Below are 18,650 nucleotides of genomic sequence, written 5' to 3'. Positions count from 1 at the left end.
TTATATGTGGACCAAGCATGATTTGTATTTACTTTTTGGCTTTCCAAATGCACCCATAAGTCAGAGAATAGTCTAATGTGCTCACATATCTGTACCACACAGTAGCCAAAGCCGTGGACTCACACAGACGAACAGTGTAAGGTGGGCCTGGGCTGCGGTTCCTTGTGCTCCCAGCGAAGTCACCGGGACTCAGAACAGACTCAGAGGTGATTGATAGCAACAACAACATTCTCTAACTTTCCAGACTTTGCCATCGTTTTCCTACAATTTCAACAGACAGCTTTTAAAACTACAGACATATTCTTACATAATGACGAAGGCTTCTTTATAGAGAACACTCTAAAACTGCTTTTTAAGAGCAGTGTGTCTTGCTGTAGCAGTTGGTTTCCTACCATGAGCTGGGTTGAAGACTTTTATCGGGACACACTGATGGCCATGTTTTCTGAATGAACAGACTTTAAAAGTACAACTGTTCTCCTGAGGAACCTGTGACATATGTGGTTTTTTGATGCGAAAACAGGTCGTCATGCTTGAAATGATTAGGAGACTTGGGCTGGACATTTCTTGTTTCGGCTACAAGCCCACCTCCTCTTGGCAGTTGTCTATTGGAATTGCAAAGAAATCAAAGGGAAGTAGCCAATGCCAGGTTCGGTTTGAACTTGTTCCCAGAAGGCATGCTCTAAGAGAGAAAATGGGATCAACTGAGAAGTGTTGAGGTGTCGGGTGATGGTTGGTCACATCACTCATGATGTTTGAGTCATTGATGTTGGTCTCTGAATTGTTTGGAGAGATGACTTCACATGTCAAACCGCTGGGGTATTTGGAGCTTCAAACAGCTCAGCCCATCCTTGGAGTCCTGGTGTGGCACTGTGAGATAAGCCCTGGACCAGAAGGGCATATGAGTCTCAACGTCAGCGGTTCAAACTCACCAGCTGCTCCTTGGAAATCCTATACAGGGTCACTGTGAGTCAGAACTCACTGGGTGGCACTTAACAACAACATCACGGCCTATTGTTTGCCAGCTGGGGTCCCAGAGCCCCTCTGAGCCTCAGTGTGGACATGGGAAAGTGGGTCTCAGAATTCCAACCACGCCTTCTGCTCTGGTCCAGGTAATTCTGAAGGTGCGCGAGAGCTCTCCTGGGCAAGCAGCTCGCACACAGCCAAGTGCCATGTGCATTCTAGTGGACACCTAACGTCCCCCAGAGCTCCTTCCTGCTGCTGGGTGATTGGGAGCCTCAGAGAGCACCCCACCTGCCCCTTGGGTTACATTCTTGCTGCTCTGAGCTTTTGTTGGCCTCTCAGTGGGAGTTACCCCCTCCTGACAGGAGCATCTGGATCCAATGCGAGGCATCCAATCAGTCAGAGCTCTGCCTGCAGTCTGCCAAACAACTGCACCAGGACGCAGGACAGTGACCAAATGACCATCAAACAGTGGGGGTGGGGGCGGGGCCCTTCCACAGCATGCCCCCCAAAGCTCAGACGACTGCTAAACTCATTTGGTGGTGGCTTTTCAACCATTTTGGCTGCTTGATTGAACACAGTTTTTCATTCTGGGTTCTGTGAAGAATCAGCAGGAAAGGTTTGAGAAAGGAGGGCTTAAAAAGGGTTCCCTCCGGTGTAACCCCCATGCTGAGAATTTGCCTTTCCACCCCAGATGTAAAACCAGAATCTATATATTGTGTACATGTATGAATACATGCACATGGATACAGAGAATGGATACATATGAGTTCATTTGGATACATAAAGCTCAAGTGGGGTCTTGCTACAGTGTAGCTACAGTGTACATTCTGATTCCGCAGGCCTGGGGTAGAAAGGAACATTTGTAGCAGGGGTTCGAACCAGACCAGAGCAGTTCAGAACCCTGTAGGCAAGTGCTGACATCCAGGCCTCATCTCAGTGGAATTAGACTGGAGTCTCTGCAGTTAGGGTCCGGACACCCGCATGTGCCTCAGTTTCCCCGGTCATTCTCACGTGCAGCCAGATTTGGGAATGACCATCCCAGTAGATAGATAATTCAGGTCAATCAACTAACAAAATATAAAGTTCCTCTGGCGATTTATGGTGATCAAACCAAAGAAGTATATAAAAAACAGAAAAAGAGCAAATAAACACAGAGAAATGACCTCTGGTGTCCAGCCTCAGTGGAAAAGGGATGAGTCATTCTGAAACTTGGCAGGATGTTTTTTATTCTTACCGAGAACAGTGGCATCACCCGTGGACTCAGGCTTAATGATGGTGAGAACGATGCAGAACCAGAAAATGTTTCCTTCTATTGTACATAAAGTCTCTACCTGTTGCTACCGACTCAATGGCACCTAACATCGGCAAAGACCTTTGTCTGATGGGCCTGTCCCTGACTGAGGGACAGAGACCCTGTTTGCCGAGTTGGTAGAACTCTGGAGATTCAGGTGGTTTCTCTGAATGGTACTGTTCATCCTGACAGGGACAGAGCACCAGGATGCAGCCTGCTAGGACCGCTTAGTGTCTTTGTACGGAGGTGACCCTGATGGCAGAACCCAATAAGCACATCTACAGTGATTGGCTCACAACTTGCCACGCCCCTCTCAGTGACCACGACAGACTGGGGGACCGGGCAGCAGCGTGTGATGGCCATTGTGTGGAGGAGTCTGAGGCACAGGACTTACCTGTAACTTGCACCAGCCCAAGAACTGCAGGCGAATTCTCCCCACCCCACCCACTGCGGCCTCTCCCCATGCCACAGCCAGCCACACGTAGTCTCCCCACGGGTTTCCCGATCTGTGTATGCCAACTGCAATGTGACACGCTGGTGGATGGCTGACAACCAGCACTGTGAAATAAACACGAGGCATGCCCTGCACGAGATGGAGAGGCATCTAGCTCAACAGTGGGCTGAAACATACCAGCCTTCGGGAAGATGTGCAGCATCTCGGTCTGCTGGGCATGCAGTCACCTTGACGGAGCTGACCAGTGTCCCCTCTCTGATAAAGACTCAGTGCAAGGAGCGGTCATGTCCCCCCTAAGGTGGAGGCTCAGAGCAGAGAGCAGTCATGTCCCACCCCCCATCCCCAGGTGGAGGCTCAGAGCAGGGAGCGGTCATGTTCCCCCACAGGTGGAGGCTGGTGCAGAGTTGGGCTCAGGTCTTGTTATACAAAGTGTCAGGATTGGCATTTTAAATGTATTTCCTGATGTTTACCTCTCAACGCTCCGTTTCAGACTCGAGGTAACATCTAAGCATAGAAGTCCTTGTGTGTACCTGAAAGTCACAGGCACCCTGGACAGGCCCCTGGCCACAGCCCTGTGGTCTAAACAGGAGCTTTGCAGGGCAGTTCACCGTTTGTGCAAAGGAGTAGCTCAAAATCACACAGAACATGTGTAATTCGGCGCTTCTTTTTTGCTGCTTTTAGAACAAAGCTGCCGCTGAGGCAGTCCTGATGCTTGGCAACCCCATTATGTGTCAGAGTGGGGCTGTGTTCCGTAGGGTTCTCGGAGAGGGGCTGTGTTCCATAGGGTTCTCGGAGAGGGGCTGTGTTCCGTAGGGTTGTCAGAGTGGGGCTGTGTTCCGTAGGGTTGTCAGAGTGGGGCTGTGTTCCGTAGGGTTCTCGGAGAGGGGCTGTGTTCCGTAGGGTTCTCGGAGATGGGCTGTGTTCCATAGGGTTGTCAGAGTGGGGCTGTGTTCCGTAGGGTTCTCAGCAACTGATTTCTCAGAAGCAAGTTGCCAGACCTTTCTTCTGAGGTACGACTAAGTGCTGTCAAACCTCTACTCTTGTGTTTATCAGTTGCGCACGTGAACGGTTGACAACGCTCACATTCTCCTCAATGGGCTTCACTTTGACATCCTACATGGGACTAACCCTATCCCTAGGTTCAGTGTGTCTGTAACTCAGGCCGTTCAGAAGCCCCCTTACTCCGCGTCCTGAATGGTTCAGAACTGGGCATTTGGTCCCCACACAGCCAATCAGGGTCACTGATACCAATCCCAGAATTTGAAGGTAGTGTCTGCAGTTGATCAAGGAGGGTGCAGCCCCCCAGGGACACAGAGGTGGAGAGCTGCTGAGCTAGTAACTTGACCGGAAGCAGACACGACATCTAGGCTTAGGGCTTGGAGCCCATGGACATGACTGAAGGAATCCTGACAATGCCAACACTCACAGCTGTGCTCACAGGCTGCTGCAATGCTGGGCTCATAGCTGGGGGTGCTGTCTGTCCAGGGTTTCCTGGGGCCGCCCTGGTTGGTGCCGGTGCTCTGGTGTGATCACTCCCCGTACCCCCATCCTCCCAGCACCCTGGCTGGATGACCACCAGACGGCCACTGTTGAGGTATCTTTCGGTGCATCGCAGCCTGTAACGCTGTGTTTTGAAGCAATTTTACAACCTGGGCGGCTCTTAGCAGGGTGGTCCTTCTGCCTCTTTGTGTGTGACCCCTGGTGTGGCTACATTGAGCTAGTGAGGTAACCAGGCTACTCCCTCTTCACATGGCCTGTCCCCGAGATAGCAGAAGCTGCCGGAGCTTGAAGATGTCAGCCTGGGGGGTCAAGGACCCCAGCTCTGACACAGGGGTGTGGATCGCACAGGTGTGATGCATGAAGAGTCCCACCTAGGTAGCCCTAGTGCTAGTTACCCACCTCCCAGCCTGAACTCTGTGCCTCTGCAGCTGTGGTGACCTCGTGCCTGGGTGCACCCACTCTGAGCCCCTTAGTTCTCTTGCTACAATCATTCTGGAACCTCGGTACTCACAGGCAGATACCTGTGGGCAGATCTGCCCTGCCCCAGACCCCACAGCTATGATCTGCATTTATCTCAGTGAGTGGTTCCGGGGGTTTCTGAGGTCCCTCAAACGTGAGAAGCTGTGTCCTGGGGCCCACAGGCTCTCCAAGTCTGCAGATTCCAGCCCACAGAGTTATGGGACTAAGCCACAATGACCACTGTACAAACAGAATCACTCAGCTTTCCTTCAGCAGCAGGGCCGGCCTGTCTGCTCTCGGCGTTCCAGGAGAGAAGAGTCCCACTCACACCCGACAAGCAGTGGTGATGGAGTGGTCAGGGACAACTTTCGTCCAGCAGCAGTGAGGCCTGAGCAGTTGTGTGACCCTTGACCTCCTCCTCTCTGATCTTTAGTCCCATCTTCTGTCAGAAGAGAGTGGGGGTTAGCATCCCTGAGCCCCAAGCTCCCGCTCCTCTCCCAGCCTCATCCTCTGGGAATCCAGGAAATCCCAATTTAGATATGCGGCTTCGGAAACTGGCAGTAGAATCCGGAACCCCCTTGCCCTGGTGGACAAGTCGGAGTCTGGACTTGGAAAAGGAGCCGCGGAGGCAGGAAGGAGCGAAAGTCCCTGTCTCAGCATTCCGCTTTCCAGGAAGCAATAACCCGGCGGGCCCCCACCAAGCCGCCAGGGTTCCGCCATGGTCCCCCGGGAACGTGTCCACCTCCGCTGGTGGTGTGCTGTTGCGGTTCCCATCCGAACACTCACAGCCCCGACCCAGTGCTTCCTGTATGATAACACCAGGAGCAGGGCCACCCGGTGTTACCCTGGACAAACAGGTGATGTTTTCTTACAGCGCATAGCACAGCCATCCGACCAGCCCGTGCCAGCTGAGAGCACGGGTCCGATAAGGCCGGCGGATCACAAAGGATTGAGATTTCTTGTTTGTTTGAAGTTCTCTATTTGGATAATCACTGTGAACTCCAGGCTGGCTGGGGCCAAGTTTAAGAGCGGTTGCAGGGATGGTAAGGACAGCTCGAAAAGAGTCCCTACCCCTTCCGCCCCCAGGGCCACTTTGCTAATTGGAGATAGTGTGAGAATTCGGGGACAAGTGACCACAGGAGTTACCCATTCCTGGGCACCCTGAGCCAGCTTCTCCGTCTTGGTGCGCACATGGTGGACACCTCAGGACCGGACAGGCTGCTCCTGGGAATGCGGTAGGACTGGACATGCAGCCACATGGACAGCCCTGGACCAGTGTCCTCCCATCTTGAATACCTCCAGTCAGTGGGGTGGGGGGACCCAAGACTACATATCTGACCCCTCCCGGTTGGAACCACACTCTGGGTAACAAGACTTGCTGACTGCTCAGCATGTCCGGCCTCTGTCCCCTGGCTGAGATGAGAGGACACAGACCACTGCTAGCAGGTTACCCGACTGGGAAGGTTGGTCCAGACTCAGATGAGCGTCAGAAAATAAAATCTCATAACCAACCAGTTGCCTGACACCCTGTTGGTTCCAACTCACAGTGACCCCATATGAGTCAGAGTAGAACTGTGTTCCACAGGGTTTTCAATGGCTGACTTTTGGGAAGAAGATCTCCAGACCTTTCTTCTAAGATGCCTCCTGGCAGACTGACTGCTTGAATAATCAGCCTTTAGTTGACAGCCACACATGAAAAACAGAAGTGTCTAATTGAAACGTCATTCATATACCGTCAGACCTACTGCCAGCATCCCCAGTCTCAGTTTACGATACCTGTATGACCCCAACAAGAAATTCTGAGGGTTCTATTGCAGGACAATGCAGTAGTGCAAGCCCTCAGCTGCTAGCCTAAAGGTCGAGGGTTCGAATTCACCAACTGCTCCATGGGAGAAACGGAGGCTGCCCCCATGAAGCAGGCAGCCTCAGAAACCCTGTGGGGCAGTTCTTTGTCCAACAGACACCCTGTGAGTCGGAATCCATCGCACAGCAGAGGATTTTGTCACATGACGGCACAGCGCCCCCTGCAGGAAGAGCATAAGTATGTACACTTGTGTGGGAACCCAGACAATTGAGCCCTGGGTGGGGTCAACCATGCTCCCAGGCCAGGTTACTCAAAGTCAGCCCCATGCCTGACCCCAGGCCAGCCACAGTGGGGGCAGTCCATACAGAGACCCCGTCTGTGATGTGGCACTTATACCTGGAAAAGGACAGGGTGGCCTTTTGACTTTGGTCTCTATGGCTTTAGTAGAAAGAACACTGAGTTATCAACCAGTTGACCATCTCCGTATACCTCAACGTCTTTGTGTGTAAAAATGAGCACCATGTCCCTTCAGGCTCTGTGCCCAGTCTAGGAGTCCCAAGGAGCCACGAGGATTAACTGTCTTCTGAGGGCACAGTTGGCAGCAATGGCGGAGTCAAGGTTGGAGGCTTCTGTTGTCATCATTAAGTGCTGTTGAGATGACCCCACCTCAACGCAGCCCTCGGTCCTGCAGAATGGAATACTGCCCGGTCCTATACCAGCCTCACGGTCCTCACTGTGTTTGGGGCAACCACTACGTCAGCGTCTTGCTGAGTGAGGACCTTCCTCTTTTTCCCTGATTCGCGATTTGACCCACCATGATGGCTTTCTCCAGGGACTTGTCCACCGTGAAGACAGGACCTGTTTTAGGGTGCTGGTCCCCACTGCTGGATGTAATTGAGGCAAATGCTCGTCTCCAGTGTTTACACAGGAGTGTAGGTGCCCTTGAAGACCTGTCTCAACTTGTACTTCCCCGGTAGAGTTTTCTTTCCATTTTCGATGGGTTTTCATTAAGCATGGATCACGCGATCAAGCGAAGGTGTCACATTGAGGACTAAGGTGAGCTTGATCCAAGCTGTGGCATTTTTAACGGCCTCATGGGCATGTGAAAGCTGGATGACGATAAGGAAGACTGGAGAAGAGTGGATTCCTTTGAATTATGGTTTTGGAGGAGAATATTGAAGGTAGCAGGAACTGCCAAAAGAATGAAGAAGTGCATGCAGAATGCTCCCTAGAAGAGAAGGTGGGGGAGATTGTTCCTCACATACTTAGGACATGTTAATCAGGAGGGACCAGTCCCTCGAGGTCAGTGGAGAAAAGGGGAAGACCCCCCCCACACAATGGGATGGACTGACACCATGTCTGCAACAGTGGACCCAAGCCTAGCAAGGCCTGTGAGGAAGGTGCAGGGCTGGCCAGGGTTTTGTTGGTTGCTCATAGCATCGCTTGACAGCACCTAACAAGAACATGTGACCACGCATGCTGTTATGTTTTGGAGGCAAGCTGACCAAAAAAGTGACAGAGACATTGTTTAAGCTAGGGAGCCCCAAGAAAGAGCTGGTTCATCCCAACCGAACCCACAGATACACTCAGGCTGCAGCCTGCACAAACCCATGTTTGCACAATGCCGCAAGCCCTGCTGGTTCCCTCTGATGTTGTTACACAGAGGTTGTATTTAGGGTACAGTGCATCAGCCTGAAAACCAGGCAGACCACGGGTCCTGCAGGTAGAAGTCATGAGTGGAGATTCCAGAAACCTGTTTTTAAAGGTCTTTAGGTCTTCACCCCGTCCTCATGGAGGCTGTCCAATGACAGCAATGAGGACAGTGTTGAGATAGTAGGACAGCAAAACACAGGGACCACTGACCTGAAGTGACCACCTCTGTGGAACAGCTCTGGCTACCATGAGACAGAGTTAACTTGGCATTGGCAGCAGCAGGCATTGTATAAACAAACGTGGTTAAAGTGTTCACATCTCCTCAGGGATGTCCTGACCAGTAAACAGACTAGGCTGGGAGACTCTCCGGGAATTCTGCCCTGAGAACCTCTGCCCCCACCTCAGAACCTGGCCCCAGATGAGTGAGGGTGGGACACAGATGTGTAAGCTCGAGGATGGCAAAAAAGCCACCCAGCTGCCCACACAATTCCTGGCAAGAACAGGACATCTCCCTGCTGACACATCTGGAACGTGCTCAGAGTGCCCACCGAGATAACACTCATTGATCTGTGCTGCCTGTTTTCAGGACTCAGGTTTCTCACGGACAAACCTGTCGCGCGCACACCAAAGATAACACGAGCGCTGTGAAGGGACGCAAGCCCCAGGGGACCTGGATGTGACTTCCACACAGACCGTTGCTCTCAGGAAAACATTTGGACAAGAAGGTTTATCAGGAGCTTTCCCACCCAGCCACCCTCGGCTGAGCGCACGTGTACCGCAGCCACCACCAAGCCCTTCCAGCCTTCCGCACAACACCAGTCAGACGGAGAGCACGAACTGGAGACCGGCTCCACTCAAAACCCACGTTGACAAGAGGAAAAGAAAGCGGACGGCTGGATGAAGCTCGCACATCCCCAGCATTGCTGATTTCTTGTCAGTTCCTCTAGCTCAGTAGTCTGGGGACGCTTGCTTGGTCTCCATACTATAAGCACTGGATTGTGAACCACAAGGTCTGCGGGAGAAAGATGAAGCTTTCTGCTCCTGCAGAGATTTAAAAAGCCTCAGGAACCCTTTCCTTTATAGGGTCGCTGTGAGTTGGAACCAACTGGAAAGCATTAAACAACAAACATCAGAATAGGTTTGCTGAATAATAGTAACTCCTAAATGCAGAGACCTTACAACAGACACTGACTGCTCTCACAGCGGTGGTATCAACTGTGAGGTGTCTGGGATTTGTGTCTCACTGTTCGTGTGAAAGCAGTCTGCGTGGCAAAGAGAAGGCGGAGGAGGAGAATTGGGTTCCGGAGTTTAGAGTTTCTAGCCAGAAGATGTGCGGCACGTTCCTGCTGTTAGCTTCGGGTGACTCTATTCTAACTAACTCTTGGTAGCCCAGTGCACGACAGAGCCAAACAGTGCCCAGTCCTGCGCAAGTGTCAGGATGGTTACGCTTGACGCCACTGCTGCCGCCGCTGTGTCTGTCAGTCTCTCTCATTAGGGTCTTCCTCTTTTTCCCTGATCCTCTGCTTGCCCAAACATGATGTCCTTCTCCAGGGTCTGGCCCCTCCTGATGCAATGTCTAAAGTACAAGTACGTGAGACACAAAGTGTCTCCATCCTGGCTTCTAAGGAGCGTCTAGCTGCATTTCTTCCTAGTAACGTGTGTCGGTGCTTCTGGCGGTCTGCGGTACTCTCTGTGTTCTTGAGCAGTATCACCAGGGTTCATATGACTCCCCTTTCTGGATCCAGGCATCTGCATACAGTTAACTGGTCTGACCTCAGCTCCTGCTACCTGGAAGGTCAGAAGTTCAAACCTAGCCCATGGCTTTAAGATGTGCCCATCTGGTCCTGTAAACATGGCAGGCTAGGATGTCCTTTGGGGATATCTGCTCTGTCATAGGATCACTATAAATCGGAACCAATGCAGCCTCTTCACCGGCACAGGGAAATGCCTACCTTCCTGATCCCAGAGGTTAAGTCACTAAACTGTGGACAGACATGCACATCTCCTGTTGGGGATCTCTCTAAGGAGGAGCATGGCTCTAATGACCACGGCAGTGACTGTCTCTCTCTCTGTTGGCCTCCAATATGCCTGTGCTGTTGTTGTTGTTAAGTGTCTTTGTGTCAGTTCCAACCCATAGCAACGCTGTATACGGTTTCCAAGGAGCAGTTGGTGAGCTTGAACCACCGATCTTGCAGTTCAAATGACTTTACAGTCTGATGCATTAGCCCACAGCACCACACTAGGACTTTGTTGTTGTTAATTGTTGTTAAGTGTCATCGAGTTGGTTCTGACCCATAGTGACCCTGAACAGGGTTTCCAAGGCTGTAAATATTTACGGGAGCACAAAGTCTCATCTTTCTCCCATAGAACAACTGGTATTTCCAACTGCTGACCTTGTGGTTTACAGCCCGATTCGTAACCACCACGCTACCAGAGTGAAATCGGTTCCAACTCATAGCAACCTTGCATAGGGTTTCTAAGGAGTGACTAGGGGGTTGGAACTGTCAACTTTGTGGTTGGCAGCCTAGTGTTTATCCTACGGTACCTCCCCAGGACTCCATGCGTGTAGACTGTAAGTTAACTTCAGGGTAACTCTTGTTGAATTATTACTGTCATTGTTATTTTATCAGACGACTGTATACATTTGCAAATATATGCATAGTGATCCTCGTGGTGATATTTAGTGTGTAGCTGGCTATTAAGTGTTCAACACTTGCCATGAAATCTTGCGTGTGATCCATCAAATCATTCCACAGTTACCTTGTTGCTGTTGGTTGATGTGACGTCAGCTTGGATGCATGGTGGCTAGTGTGCAGCAGGACAGAACACTGCCCGGTGAATCTCAGGCCATCTGCTAAGTCCATTGCTGGCTCCACTGTGTGTCTTAGGGGCTCATCCTCCAGCACCAGCCCGGGCAATGGTGTAATAATACATGGAGTTTCTCCTCGATGGTTTCTAGAAAGCAAACCACCAGGCCTTTCTTACTGGTCTCAGTCTACATCTGGACACTCTGCTGAAACCTGTCCACTATGGGTGACTGTACTTGTCTTCATAATCACAGCAACATAGGCCAGCACCGTCCAACAGACTGACAGTCATTCCTAACTCATGGCGATGCCAAATGTGCAGAGTACAACTGCTCCACAGGGTTTTCCAGGCTGGGACCTTTTAAAGCACATCGCCTGGTCTGTCTTCCCATGAGCCTCTAGGTAGGTTCGAACTCTTCACCTTTTGGGTAACAGTCCATTTTTAAGCCATTTGTGCCACCCCGGGGGTTCCGAGTATCAGTCACGTTGTTATGCTAAGCAATTTACAACCATCCTCTTGTTTTCTCTTTGGAACAAGTCTGCAAACCAAGCAAAACAGCCTGTGTTGCAATTGTGCCCACCTTAGCGAGTTTCCACGTGTGTTGCCATTGGCCGAGTTGTCAAGAGCAAGGGCATAGGAGTCGGGCCTGAGTTTAATTCCTTGCCTTCCCATTTCCATGCTGTGTGATCTCAGGCATGTGCCTCTACATCTCTGAACTTTTATTTCTGCATCTGGGAAATGGGGTGGCGAGTTAGATTTGGCCAAGCTTGTAAGCAGGACTGTATTTAGCAAGTGCTCATTGAACAATGATGGGGAAGCAAAGGAGAGGAGGGGGGAGGAGGGGAAGGGGACCCCATCAGGCAGACTTAGAGTATCACTACAGAGAGGTTGGCGAGTCGACCCCTAATAGATGGTACTAGCCATCTTTATGAAACAGAACCCCCAGGAACAACCCAAGCAGATGTCTTTTCCCTTGGCTGAGGAGAGCATATTCCATCTGATGCAAGATCACCTATGGGAAAAGAGAGATGTCTTCTCTCTTCCCCATAAGTCCCCCTTCCTCTCCCTGCCCCTGGCTAGGTGCTGATGCTGGTCATGTCTGCCTGTGAAACTGTCTGTGTGCGTGGCATTGACAGACAGGGTATGGTTTGACGCTCACAGCCACAATGCTGTAGTTTCTGCACGTCAGAGGGGACAGCTCAGAGCTGATGAGGGATTGAACCCAACCGAGCTGGCCAGTGAGGGACTAGGTGCTGTTGGGTCTCCTGGCACTGAATCGAGATCCGTCTTTTTCTTGTTCCATCACGCCAGTGGTGGATCAGCTGTGAGCACAGAGCCCGTGATGTGGGCTTCTCCTGCAGAGACTCTGCGATGTGCCCGCCTGGTGTGGGCCGTGCTCCACTGTTGAGATGGGTGCAGTGGGATACAGATGTGGCATGATGGACGTACTAGAAAGTCATGATGTGACGCTCTTCTGGTGGCCCCATCCCATCTCGAACATCTGCTAATTGCCCCTGTTAATGAGCCAGGACAGGCTGAGTCTCAACATCTTTGGCAAGCTCTGGCATCTAGCATGAGTTTAATAATACTGTTTTCTTTAATGAGAGCATTTTGATGTGTGCTTTTAATTGTAATCAGAAAGGTCCCATTTTCTACTGGTGGTAATGGTGCAAGTTGTTTTTTACAAGCAAAGAAACTGGTGAAGTGAGTGGATTTTCAGGAGAGCTGTTAGGTGGCAGACAGACATGTCTATGGTGACGGTGGATGTCTCCCTCTGGCCCCACAGCTCTGGGGATGAGTAGAGTCTTACAGAGACATCACAGCCAAGGACGTCCCTGGGCTCAGTCTCCTCTGTGGACTGAGCTTCATAGGAGGGAAGCAGGCAACTACGTAGTAAGCACTCCAGACAGTTACCACCAAAGGTTAATGTGTGGTGACATGTGTGCTTGCACACGTGTATGCCTGTCTGCATGTGTGCACACATGTGCATATATTTACAACTGTATGCAAATCCATGTATGTACACATATGGTGGGCGTGCAGTTGTGTGTTTCTCTGGGTGTATATGCATGTGCATACATGCAGGTGTGTGTGCTTACACACATGTGCATATGCCTGTATGTGCATATACCTGTATGTGTGTCTTTATGGTATGTGTATAACTGCATGTGCTTGTAGGTGTGCGTGCACATATATGCACGTGTGATTGTGGGTGTGCATTTGTGTGTGTGCCTGCTATATAGGTGTGTGTATGTATGTGCTTTCAGTGTGTGCACAGGTATGCTTCTCTGTGTGCATGTATGTCTGTGTGCATGCATGCATACACACCTGTATGTGCACATGGAATGTGTGCCCTATGCATCTGTGTGTAGCATGTTTCTGTGTATGTCTCTGTGTGTGTGCATGTTTATGGATGTGTGTCTGTGTGGTGTGTATGTGTGTGTCTATGTGTGTGGACATGTGTTTTGTGTGGTATGTGTACACTGTGTGCATGTGGTGTGTGTGTGTGTGTGTGTGTGTGTGTGATATACCCTGTGTGCATGCGTATTGTGGACATGTTCTCTGTGTGTGTGTGTACATGTTGATGGACGTGTGTCTGTGTTTAAAGTGTGTATACACTGTATATGACTGTGTGTGCATGTGTGTAGTATGTGTGCCTGTGTGGTGTGTATACATTTTGTGTGTCTGCGTGTGTCTGTGTTTGTGTGTGGGTGTATCTGTGTGTACATGCTTATAGACATGTAAGTGTGAGTGTGTGTACACTGTGTGTGTGTGTGTGTGTGGTGTGGGTCTGTGTATGTGTGTTTATGGACATGTGTCTCTGTGTGGTGTGATTCATGTGTGGACACACGTGTAGTGGATCAGGCGAGGACAGAGGGAGGACGGGGAAGGCAGTGGCTGGTGTACTGGGTCTGAACTTGCCGTGTAATTCTTGGGAGGCACAGGGACCATGACAGGACAGGCTCCACCAGGGACAGCGAGGAGCAGGAAGAGGTGACACACAGTGATTTAGTGGTTTAGTGAAACCATTTGCAGACAGACTGGGCCGTCTCTGAGATGGGGCAGTACAGGGAGCAGTGGCAGCAGGTCCTGTCTCCACATCCTGGCAGAAGGACTGAGGGAAGGGGGCTTGTGGACAGGGCGCTGGGTGCCGGTAGGAACTAGGGCCTGCAGTCAGGGACTCAGACAGCCCCAGGGCCCTGAAAAGCAGAACTATAGAGCCTCCCCCAGTCTCCTGTTGGACTCCCTCCTGGCTAGGCCCAGCTGGAAGCAGGAGGGCGTCTGCCCGCAGGCCTGGAGGGGAGGGACCCAGAGGGCGAAGGCAGGAGCCCACTAATCCTGGCTCCCTCCCAGTGAGCTTCCTGCTGTCCTCTCTCTGCACCCCTGCACCTCTCTCCCTGTACCCCTGCACCCCGCTGCCCTGCTGCTCCTCATGAGTGTGTTCCAGGGTCCAGCTCCCACCCTTTCCTCTTGTGCCCGTGGTCCCCGTTCTCTCATTTTGGCCTCAGCCAGGATAACCCATCTCTGACTCTTTCCTAGACTCTGGCTCAAGACCACCCTTGGCATCACTCCCCCCACAGGACACCCCGGTGCACCTCCCTCTGGGTGAGAGCTGGGCAGTGTCAGCAGAAATGTGCGGTATGATGGGAAGGGTGCATCTGCTTCCCCGGCCCCGGCCCTGGTCCCGGCCCCAGGAGATGCTGTGTTCACTCTCCCTTCTCCATTCCCCTTCTCCCATCCTGGCTGCCAGGGACCAAGCGCAGATAGTTTCAAGTATGAAAATGAGGCTCTGTTTTTCTTTTTAAGGAGAACTTTACAAAAGCAGTGGTGGTGGTGTGCCATCGAGTCAGCCCCGACCCATAGCGACACTGTAAGATGGGTTTGAACTTCCAACCTTGTGGCCAACAGTCCATCAGCAGTCGCCGTATTAAAAGCCCATTGTCAGGGGTCAGTTCTGACTCATGGTGACCCCACGTGTAGCCCCAAACCCTGTAACCACAGCTCCCACGGACTGGACTTTGTCCTCATCTTCCTTCCTACCAGCATTCCCTGGGGACAGGCTGTGCCCTTCTCTTGTCACTGAAGAGTGATACCCTGAGGTCCCTCAGCATACAGCAGTCCTGGGATTTGAACCCAGGTTTGTTTAGCCACAGTGCCACAGTCTCCAACCTCGGAGTGAAATGCAAAAACTGGAAGCCATTGGAAACAAGGAACACAAAGAATGTCCAAAAGCCACTGGACAGAAACAGGAGGGCATGCCAGAGGAGGGTAGAAAGGAGCTGCAGAAATGTGAAACAGACAGACAAATGGACGAAGCATCACTTGGGCTGTGCATGGCTTCTAGGCCGGGGATGATTCTCCTTTGCGGGGCCTGCTCTGCCTACTTCACCATCGGGGATCAGACCCCAGCACAGTGTTCCAACAGCCTCCAGCCCACTCTGCAGCCTCTTGTGTGTGCAGGCGGCCAGAACGACTTCTGCACTGGGCACCGCACGGATCACAGACGTTGTCATCTGGGTGAGAAATAAAGGCAAACCCACTTCAGTCAAGTTGATTCTGACTCTTAGCAGCCCTGTGGGCAAAGGAGAACTCCTTAGGATTTCTGAGACTAAATCTTCACAGGAACAGGCTGCTTCATCATTCTCCCAAGGAGTGGCTGGTGGGTTTGAACCACCAACTTTGTGGTTGGCTGCCCAGTGCCTTACCCACCAGGACTCCTGGACTAGAAAATAAAGATGTCTTTATTCATTTGGGTGAAGGGGTGATCAGCACAGTACCCCTAAAACAGGAAGACTTGGAGAGGTACACAAGAACCATAGACAGTGAACAAGAGGAACACCCCCAGTGAGCCGCGAACACACTGACCGCCACAGTGGGCTCACACGTAGTACAGTTGTGGGCCTGTGCAGTCCCGACCCATGCTCCCTTCTGTCCCACGGACGAGAGGTTGCTGTGAGCTGGAACCCAGTGGATGGCACCTAACCACCACCATCACTGTAGCGTGTCGCACACACGTCCTAGAAGGAGAGAAAATAGAATCGAATGCCCTTCCCTTCCCAGGCTTCCAAGGCACCCACAGTGGGCGGGTTCAAGTTCCAGCTGGTCCCAGTCAAGCCCCAGGCCTCCCTCCCTCCCTCCAGAAGCCCCCCTGCCCACTCTCCTGAGCGGGTGGCCCACTGTCCCACGCACGCCTCCGGAACCCCCTGCCCTGACCCAGACTTCTCCAGCTCAGGAAATTCTTGGGCTCCTTGGAGGGCGGCCGCAGCGTCTGCAGTCAGTCCGCGTCCGCCCCCGGCACTGTCATTGCCCCCTTGACGGCTCTGTATAAATCTGTCTTCGCCATTATTTCCGGAGCGCTATGAGAAGGGAAGCACAGATTTCAGGGCGAATTGTTCAATACGAGATCCCTGAGGGAAGCCTATGAGAGTGAGGGGTGGGCGGCAGTCAGGGAGGGCTTCCTGGAGGAGGCACTGAGTGGGCTGAAAGGCAAGGCAGGGCAAAGGTGAGGCGCTCCTCCCCATGGACAGTGGAAGGTAAACCTGTGTTTGCCTTGATTTGGCCAGCTACTAAAGCAACCCACTGCAGTGGAATCCTTCCCAACTCACAGAGTCCCGGCAGGACTGAGGAGAACTGCCACACTGGGCTCTCAAGGCTAGAATCTCTATGGACCAAGGCTGTCACAGCTTTCTCCCTGGGAGTGCCGGGTAGGTTAGAACTGTTGACTTTTTGGAGAGCACTCAGTGCTTAACCGCTGCACCAACAGAACTCACTGTTTTGTAAATTGTTGCTATTCTAGAGATCTGTTGAAAATCAGAGAAACACAAATGTTCTTGTTGAGTGCCGAGAAGTCGATTCCCACTCACAGTGACCGTACAGGACAGAACAGAACTGGCCCCAAGGGTCTCCAAGGCTTCAGTCTATACGTAAACAGACTGCCACAAGTGTGGCTTGTGGGTTTGAACCGCCGACCTTTTGGTTCTTCGCCAAGGGCTTTAACCAGGTTTGATAACCATCTTAAAAATATCCACAACAGTTTCGGTTGGGATCTCAGGGACCCCATTGTTTTCTTCATTGTGAAGCGAGATGATATTTACCCTGGACCACTGACAGACTCCTGGTGTGGCGCTGTGGGTTAATGCGCTGGACCGCAAAGTCGGCTTGAACCTCAAGGTCGGCAGTTCAAGCTCACCAGCTGCTCCTCGGAAACCCTCTACAGGGTTGGAACCGGGTTCTATGGGTTGGAACTGACTCGACAGCACGTAACAACAACAATCACTGGCAGACAAATTCTAACCACAATTACCAGCACTCTTCCTGTTCTCTCTTCTGAAAATGATGTCACAGAGAACCATTCTTTTAAGCAGAGACCAAAACCAAAAACAGAAAGGGGAAAAAGAGGGTATTCTAGATGTGTGTCAAGGAGCTCTGGTAGCGTAGTGGTTATGAATCAGGCTGCTAACCTCAAGGTCAGCTAGTTCAAAACTACCAGCAGTTCCATGGGGGAAGATGAGGCGTTCTGCTCTCGTAAAGATTTACAGCCTCGGAAACCCTGTACAGGGTCACTGTGAGTCAGAACCTACTCCATGGCACGTAACCACCACCAGATGTGTGTCAGGAAGCCTGTTGGTAAAAACATATTGATGTTTGGATTCAGCAATGCGCATGAGACTGGTCATCTTTAAAATATATATATATTTTTTTAACGTTCACTTTTTATTTATTTATTTTTTTGGTCTTTTTTTAAAAAAAAAAACTGTTTTATTGTGAATTATGTGATAGTTTACGTGGGAGAACATTAGCTTTACATTCATCCTATCGTGCATTGTTACATTGTCATGGTTACAATCCCATCCATGCGTCATCAACCAACCAAAGGGTGTACCCTGCAAACCTGCCCCCTGGTCGTCAGCATACAGCCCCTCTCCCTCTCTGGGTCTAACGTCCCCAGCTGCTCCATCTCTCCATGTCATCGTCTCTGCCTCCATTTCTGGCGTCACTATTTCTCTGGGTAAGGTCCCGCTCTCCGCTTTTCTCTCTTGATGGTCCCAGGGACCTCCGCTCCTAGACTGCAAAGTCAATTGGAGTGATTGAGAGACTCCCCTCCTTTTGCTACAAAATGTCTACCTTTACATTTCCAACCCTCACAGTCAGTCCTGATAACAATTATTCACTATTGTATCACAGGAGACCTATCTGCATCTCCTTTCATCAGCCCTGCCCAGACAGATTGGATACTACTCAGTGGAGATTCTACCTTCCTCCATGCCCTCTGGATCTAGGTTTCCTCTTGAAAGCTTGTAAGCCAGTCACTTCTTGCCTTTGTAGTACCCCCTCTCCCCATTTTGGGTAGCCAATGTCCAAGTTGTCCATCTCTGTCTACCCTGTGTATTGAGGGGGGTTGAACGTTCACTTTTGTAATTAATTCTGCATTTAATTCCCTAGTCTTTGTCTCAAAGAGGAAGCCCTAAACTCTAAATTTGAGCCCAAACCTGGATCTGCCACCTTGGATTTATACAATCTGGGACACAACCAAGGTCATTTTGGGTAAGACTGACATGCAGATATCTGGGTGACCCGCGTCCAGGTTTGCAAAGCCACAGTCCCGCAAGGCTCTGCTAACGTTTTCCCGCAGTTCCCTCATTACTGAGACCAGCTTCACTGCAGAATTGTCTCCTCCCAGCCCACGCCCCATCCTAGAGCCAAAATAACACGCTCTA

The sequence above is a fragment of the Chrysochloris asiatica genome, unplaced genomic scaffold (assembly GCF_000296735.1).
Source record: "Chrysochloris asiatica unplaced genomic scaffold, ChrAsi1.0 scaffold00037, whole genome shotgun sequence".
Classification (NCBI taxonomy): Eukaryota; Metazoa; Chordata; class Mammalia; order Afrosoricida; family Chrysochloridae; genus Chrysochloris; species Chrysochloris asiatica.
The sequence above is the reverse complement of the archived record's forward strand: the minus strand, read 5'-3'. Positions refer to the sequence as shown.